This window comes from Nelumbo nucifera, chromosome 3 (genome assembly GCF_055504915.1).
Source record: "Nelumbo nucifera cultivar China Antique chromosome 3, China Antique-T2T, whole genome shotgun sequence".
NCBI classification, from domain to species: Eukaryota; Viridiplantae; Streptophyta; class Magnoliopsida; order Proteales; family Nelumbonaceae; genus Nelumbo; species Nelumbo nucifera.
This window is the reverse complement of record NC_142651.1, coordinates 89,749,696-89,757,297: the sequence shown is the minus strand read 5'-3', so window position 1 is coordinate 89,757,297 and position 7,602 is coordinate 89,749,696. Positions and strand designations below refer to the sequence as shown.

The 7,602-nt window shown below is 36.2% G+C and overlaps 1 long non-coding RNA gene across 3 annotated transcripts; it reads right to left on the bottom strand.

Annotated features, from left to right (window-relative positions):
- Window positions 1–3,318: 3,318 nt before the first annotated feature.
- On the bottom strand, window positions 3,319–6,342 carry LOC148801708 (uncharacterized). Of its 3 annotated transcripts, XR_016084619.1 has the most exons (4): window positions 5,958–6,342; window positions 5,724–5,788; window positions 5,017–5,438; window positions 3,319–4,851 (listed from the first exon to the last, which is right to left on the bottom strand). It is a non-coding gene; the product is annotated as an uncharacterized LOC148801708 (long non-coding RNA). The 3 variants fall into 3 exon arrangements; XR_016084621.1 differs by lacking the exon at window positions 5,724–5,788 and having other exon boundaries at window positions 5,017–5,443; XR_016084620.1 differs by lacking the exon at window positions 5,724–5,788.
- Window positions 6,343–7,602: the final 1,260 nt, after the last annotated feature.

Here is a 7,602-nt window from a genome sequence, read left to right as displayed (position 1 = left end):
ATATTGATACCGACTGTCAGTCAGATCCAAATGGTAGAATGTTTACATCTGGTTACATCTTCACGATGGGGTCCTGTGTAGTAAGAATAGAAGATTCCACAACCCAAGTCGAGCACATTGTCGTAAGTGAGGCTGCCTAATGAATGAAGGTGTTTATTCTAAAATTTGGAATTCAGCACATCACCCATTCCATTATTGTGTGAAAACACTGGATATACGAGAGATTGACGTTAAAAGGTAGCATCAGCGAAGAATGTGGCAGACCATTGACTAAGCCACTAACACAGAAAGTGTTTGAGAAACACGTGGAGAGTATGAGACTCCGGCTTGTACCCGATTGGACATAAGTGTAAGTGGGAGCTGTTAGACAGTGTATGCCCTTAGCTCTAATCAAATTGATGCACTTATTTCCATTTATTGTAAATGAATAAAGTACATAATTGATTCATGTTATTATGGTGTGTTTCTGTGTAATACCCTTAAACTGGACACTTATGAGACTCGTGTTAGTTTAGAATCTTCACAGCCATTGGATAGATTTGGGGAGATTTATCCTGCCAAGGCTGACACTGATGTGCTGCCAAGTTGATTAGGGTGGCTTGTCTCAGTTGCTAAGGTGAGACCTGAGGTAAATGCAGTGTGGGTTTTCTTGAAACCTTGAACTGGACCAAATTCCAGTATTGTCCTAAACCTTGGAGATAGATGGGAAAAACTGGAATGTTACACCTGATCCCTAGACTCGATTATGGTACTACACTAGGTGTCGGATTGGGCTATCTTTGATATGTCAATCAATGAAATTCTTAGAGGGGTCAAAACCTGGGTATATTGGGACAGTCCGAGAATGATCAGGGAATGCACTCTCTCTGGTGGAAACCAAAACTGCTGGTTTATATAGAGATATACATACATACATACATACATATATATATATATATATATATATATATATATATATATATTGCAAAAGGTTTTAATTCTCGGGATCCGTGAGTAGAGAGTGCAGCATTGTACCTTATAGTTGAGGGAGATGTCCTCTCTTTTCGGGCAGTGTTTGATCATTAAGGGTTAAGAGGTTAAGTGTAAGACCATTAAGGGTAATACCTGATGGGCTAATCTTGCATCTGCCCACAGTCCTTGGGCCTTCATAGGGTGGTTGGACCCAAGGACCATTTAGTGTAAATGTTGGGCCCATTAAGAGCCCATACTGATAGACTCAGGGGTTCATTGTGTTTTGTAGTGAATTTGGCCAGGCCATGTAACAGAGGTTGGGCTGAACCCATGTGGCTGATGTGTAGATCAATGCTAGGGTCCCACTCCATACAAAGAGAGCCAAGTTAGCCAGCATATTAAAGGGTAAGTGAGCTATGTGACTTAATGGGCCTAAAGCCCATTTCGAACTAGGCTTAAGTCAGTTAATCAAAAGGGGGCAAAATCTGATTTATAACCCAATCAGGATTAACTAAAGGATAAGATGAGTCTTATCCATTTGAGAGTCCAGATCCAAATATCATATTTGGATCAAGAAATTCTCTCCTAATTGGATTAGGAAGCTAATCCGAAGTAGGCTATAAATAGGGGGCGAATTCCTCAGTTTATACTCACTCAGCAACCTGCAGAATTATTCCCCAGTTGTTGCCGCTCTACCCAGTTCGATTTCTAGCTTGGAACTGATCAAGAAAGGTTCTTGATATTGTTTCTTGCTAGAAGAAACAATTCAAAGTCGTGCCCACCAGCCCTTTTCGATTCTTGCTGAAGAATTTAGGTTCCTACTGAAGAACCATCTTGTTGATCTTGCCTCATCGTACGCTGTGTCATCTTCAGTGGAGGCAGATTTTGGTTTTCTCTTTGGGCGTGAACACCTACGTTGGGAGTTACTGTTACTTCATATTAGGTATATCCCTCTCTTCCCTTTTGGTTTCTGATCTATTCCGGTTTTGATTCAAGAACGAACCTTGAAAATGCAGTTTTCTAAATTAGGGAATACGATTCCCAGATGAAAGAGAAAGAAACTTTTTGAAAAAATGCCCAATGTTCCTGTAGGGTTCAGCCATCCATATTGCACAACTTCTGAGCCAATCCCACTCTTTTGACTCCATTTTACCCAAGTACTTATATTGGACACCAAAGCACACGGGTGAGTGTGGGTATGGGATATGTATTCAAAACACCAAATCTGTACCCTATCTTCCAATGTGAAGTTTGATAATTGAGAGATTCTGCAGGTAAAACTTTAACTTGGGATGCATCTAGTATTAATTATTAATTCATATTGTTAAAAGAATATCATAATTAAAAATTGAAATTTAGATCTACACAATTCCCAACCAAGAGGGCTCCATTAGTGTCATGTGATGTGTACTCTGAATGCCTTATTATAGTTTAGTTTGCAACTATCATGTTACAAATTCATTTACCACATTTGTTTTTTAAACTCGCTGGTGGACTAATCTTAACATAGTAGAGCTTTATGTTCCAAGATTGGAGAACAAACAGATCTGACTCCTTGACACATATCTACCAGGTACCTGCAACCAACCCAATTAACATGGTTGCAAGCAAAACGCCATAGAAAGATAGAATCATCTAGGTTCATAGGATAGTATCAGCACATTAAATTCATGATGTGGTAGTTCCAACACTATGCCCTTCATGAACCTGCATACCAACTATCTAATGAACTAGAATACACAAGACCACTGTCATTCTACAGTTAGAGTAAGGATAAAAGAGAACCAACTTTCTCGAAAATCACTCCATGGCGGGAGCTGGAAGAACAAATTGTATGATTCCTCAAAGGATGATTAAGAAAGACAAATATTCTCTATTGTATATTGAAACAATATAAAAAGGTGAATAATAAGGCATAACATAGTTCTAAGTTATTATTTTATAACATGAAAATAAATGATTATATGTACCAAGAGTAAAACTTTTTTCCTCTCCTAATAGTGAGAAAAGTTTTACTCCTAAAGATTGAATAGGAGTAAATTATCAACAATCCAAAAAGAGACTCACAAGAAAAAAAATCAGTAGTGGACATCTCCTACTTGCTATTGCAAAACAAAACAATAGGATCAAAATAGGACTGAAGAGGAACATCTCTAAAAAGATCTGTTGCAGTCATCCAGGACTGAAATTTATCGTCAAATATTCTCTAGAATACACCAAGGATCTGTCATCTTCTCTGGCATACTCCAACTCAGATTGATCAATCTACATAAATGAGCATAAACCTCTCTCACCACTGGACGGTGCAAGAATAGGTAACTTGTAGGTTAATGCCCCTTCTGGTTAGATTTTCTCTAGTTAGGCATTTATTCAAGAGTAGAGACCACAATAAGAAAGCTGCCTTGAAGGAATCTGAGGTATCCAGTCCTCTTTATGAGGAAATTTGAATTTTGGTGACTGGGCAGCTTTTTGTAGTACAATTTGACAGAGAATACCCCTGATTTTTCCCACACTCACTGTTTTACATCCTTCCGACTTGGATTGGAGATGCTCTGTTTCATTAGTAGGCCAAGTGCTACTAAGTTCTTGACAGAGAATACCTCTTTCTTTTCTTCATCTTTGTTTCTTTAGAACTTTCATTTTTGTTATTGTCTCAGTCAAGAATGGCTCAAATGTGTTAAAATTTAAATGATTGTGCCATTAATCAAGTAAAGCTATGTTAATGTCTTTATTCCTGAGGATGAATTCTTGTTTGTTGGTTTGTCATGTTTTCCTGGAATTTGTAAAGCAATTTTAGAAGCAAAATATATAGATACTTATGGCTCTAAAGTGGAATTGCACCTTAATACCAAAGCATATTCTTTTCTTTCAAAATGTTAGGTCAAAAGAATATTTATGATAGCAGCATCACAATCTATTTAACATGCCTATGCAAAGTGGAGTTTTTATTTATGGAAATTTGTAGTGACAGGTGAATAAAAACATAGACCTGCATGGAGGTAGAGATGCCATTGGGTTGGGAGGCTTTCCTACATGCATAGGTTTTGAGACTTGAATAGGACTTATGTGTTCTTCAAAGAATTTGATGTCCAACAGGAACTAGTAGGCTCTTTTCAAAGATCAGTCACCACAAATTCTTCGCAAATATGATGTTTCCAACTAAACAGTTCATCTGTACTTAAAGTCCCTTGCAAATTCCACATCTTCAATAATACATACCGCATAGTTCTCTATTCTGTGAATGAAACATTTATTTCTACCAAGCACAAAGTCATATTTAAACAAAAAAATAAAAAATAAAACTTCCAGTCTAAGCATTTTTAGTAGTAGGTAGTTATTGATAGGACATAATAGAATACAACTAGAATATTTTTCAATAATACAAACCCAATTTGATATGCTTTCTTCTCTCTTTCTCTCTTCTCTTCTCTCTCTCTCTTGTTTTGGAGCTCTATTTTGTTGGAAGCCTCCTTGTTCTAATGCTCACAATGTACACTTGGATTTTCTTCTTGATGCATATTTAATGAAATCTATAGTTTCTTATCAAAAATATAAAATAAAAATTAAAGGTTCCATATTTCCATAGGACAAACACTAGAGTTTTCACAAAGAATAACAAGTTACAGTAATTATGCAAAAAATAATTACTTTTCTTTAATCTGGACAATGATAGATCCCTTTGCCATATTTATAGAGAACAACTCAAAGTTCAAACCAAATGATACTATTTTAATTTTTTTATAGGCTAATAAAAACATATTTGACTTAATACAAAAAGAGGGATAGGTTCCCTTATGAAATACTTACAAAAAGAAGTATATGTAAATGAAGGTGCATGATCTGGTAGCTCTCTGCTAGAGGACAGCTCAAACGCCAGACTATGTAGTTCACTTGGTCGAGCTGCAAAGAAAGAGATAATATCAGAGTACCCAGGCTACTTTTACCCGATGTGGGCACTCCAATGCTTAAGTCAGCGAGTTGGAGTTTTTGAGAGCTAGAAAGTAAGAGAGAGAGAGAGAGAGAGAGAGAGAGAGAGAGAGAGAGAGAGTGCTAAATAGCGTGTACCTCATGATGTTAGAGGTGAGGCCCTTATATAGGCGAGCTGTCGTGAGCCTCACAAAACACATCCAAGATCTCCGCTCCGTCTGGTTCAGAGGTGGTTCCATGCATGGAGGTGGACTCCGTGTAAGCAAGTAATGTCTATCCAATCTCATCCGAAATGGGTGGGGTGATAACTAGCTCTTCCAACGTGGTGTTGTGATCTCGTGAAATTCGAAGGCAATTGACCACTTAAGGGGGAGGTCGCTTGGCGCATTAGGCAGGTCACTAACCGGGGCAAGTTTAGTGGAAGCAGGTCACCTCTTACACCAACCTAAGGTGATGCCTAGCTATTCGTAGTTCAGCCTACTGGGGTGGTGCCGAGGTCGTTGATGTAGTCGTGAAGTGTCTGAAGTGGTTTACATATATGGTGTCGATGTATCATCCAACTGTTCTATGATGCCACGTGTCATGATGTCATTGGAGGACCAAATTACCCCTCATCAGTAAATATGATTGTACATGATATCCACAAAAAGTTAGTAGCCACCATATATAACAATATACCAATGAATTATGTCATGCATCGACTGTTTGGATGAGCCTTCCTAATGGTGTCAATGGGTTAAAATGGATTAAATCTAGATCATATAATGCTTTTTAGATGAAGGGGATTTATATTTTATGTCATGCATCAACTGTTTTCCAGTTCAACAAATGCTTTTAATAATTACCTGGGGATATCCAATTCAGCAAACTTGGATCCATCAATGATTTTACCAAAGAAGATGGATCTAGCCTAAGAAAGCACACTAAATCATCAAGGTATATACAAATACTCACAAGATAATAACTGATTTTACAAATTAATACTCACAAGATAATCTTTCATCTAGTAGAAATAATGCATACAAATCTACAATTTTCTAAACAAAATAAAATAGCATTGAAAACAATTGAAAACTCACCTTGCAAAGATCCGAAGGATATGCGAACAAATAGCTTCAAGAGATCAAACACGTAGAGGTTCTCCCAAATCCCCCCCTATGAAATGCTTGTTAGAATGGGACTGAAGAAAGGAATAAATAAAAATGTGAAACCGTCCCAAGTCCTAGTGTCTTAGAATTCACTGAAAGAAACCGGAATCCACGTCCGTTGAAGATCAAATCAGAGAGAGAGACCGTTGTCGATGCCATCACTAGTTGGATGCAGTTCAGTGGTGCGAGAAGACTGGGAGAGAAGTGAGAAAAGAGTAAGCAAAGGTTTGACCGTAAAATGTGAGAGAGAGAGAGAGAGAGAGGAGCGGGAAGACAAATAAATGAAAGAAATAAGAGTGGGAGGAAGAAAATCCTATTTTCCGCAGGCTTTAGTATAGCACCAGGCAATCTAGTTTAAAGACTAGGGAAATTGTCTAAAACTCACAATGACTTTTTAACATTTCCCTTAAACTCACCACAACTTTTCAAAATATCTAAAACTCACCATTTTAGTAAGTTTTTATTTTCCAAAACTCACCTTCCGTTAGTGCGCCGTTAATGGTGAGTTAGACGAAAAATGGTATTTTTCAGTTTTCAATTTTCTTGTTTTTTTTTTTTGCATTTTTAGTGTCTTGTTATAATTCCAATGTTTTTTATAATTTCTGTTTTTTACATTCTATTTTCTACAATCTATAATTTTTCCTATACTTTTGTTATTTATTTGTAATTTCTGTGTTTTTCTATAATTTTTGGTGTTTTTTCTACCATTTTTATTTTCTGATTTTGTTTTTCAATTTCTATAGTTTCTATAATTTGAAAATAATTTTTAATTTTGTTTGCAATTTCTATAATTTTTTTATATTTTTTGTAATTTCTATGTTTTTATGTATTTTATATTTGAAAATATTTTTGAACTTTAACTTCTTTTCATGTCTAAATATTAAAATGATAATATATTAACACTTGTTAATTTATTTTGTACATATTTTATATTTTTCTACGAAAAAATAGTGATATATTAACACCCATTAGTCTGTTTAATGTCAAGTTAGTGACATGGTGAGTTTTAGACATTTTGAAAAGTTATGATAAATTTAAGAGAAATGATGAAAACTCATGGTGAGTTTTAGACAATTTTCCTAAATACTAACAATTTTAGCTACAGCCATTTATCTGCCCGCTAAAAAACTGTCCCTAATGCCCAATTTTCCTGTGGTGACATCAGAAGATGCAATTCTTTTTTTTTTTTTTTCATTTTTTTGGCGAAGAATTTTGTGAATAACAAATGGCATAACCGATGAATCGTCTAAAATCCTTTCCAATATCAGGATGACGTGGCACATCACGATTGACCCAGTATCCTCCGGTTCCTGTAGAGGATCCAAAAATCTATCTATATGTGTATAGATAGATGAATTGGTATAAACATGGATAGATATATGGATAGAGTGTTGGACAAAAAAGAAAAAGAAGCAAAGATTTCAGCTACCATCCTATCTATCTTACTTGGCACACTCAGTGCCACAAACACTCTTCAGAAATCCTTCCACCAATGGTGTGAGAGTTGCAGAGTTTCATGGATGACAACACTTTGTCTCTTTCTTCCTTGACGCCTCCTATTTATACTCTCTCTCCT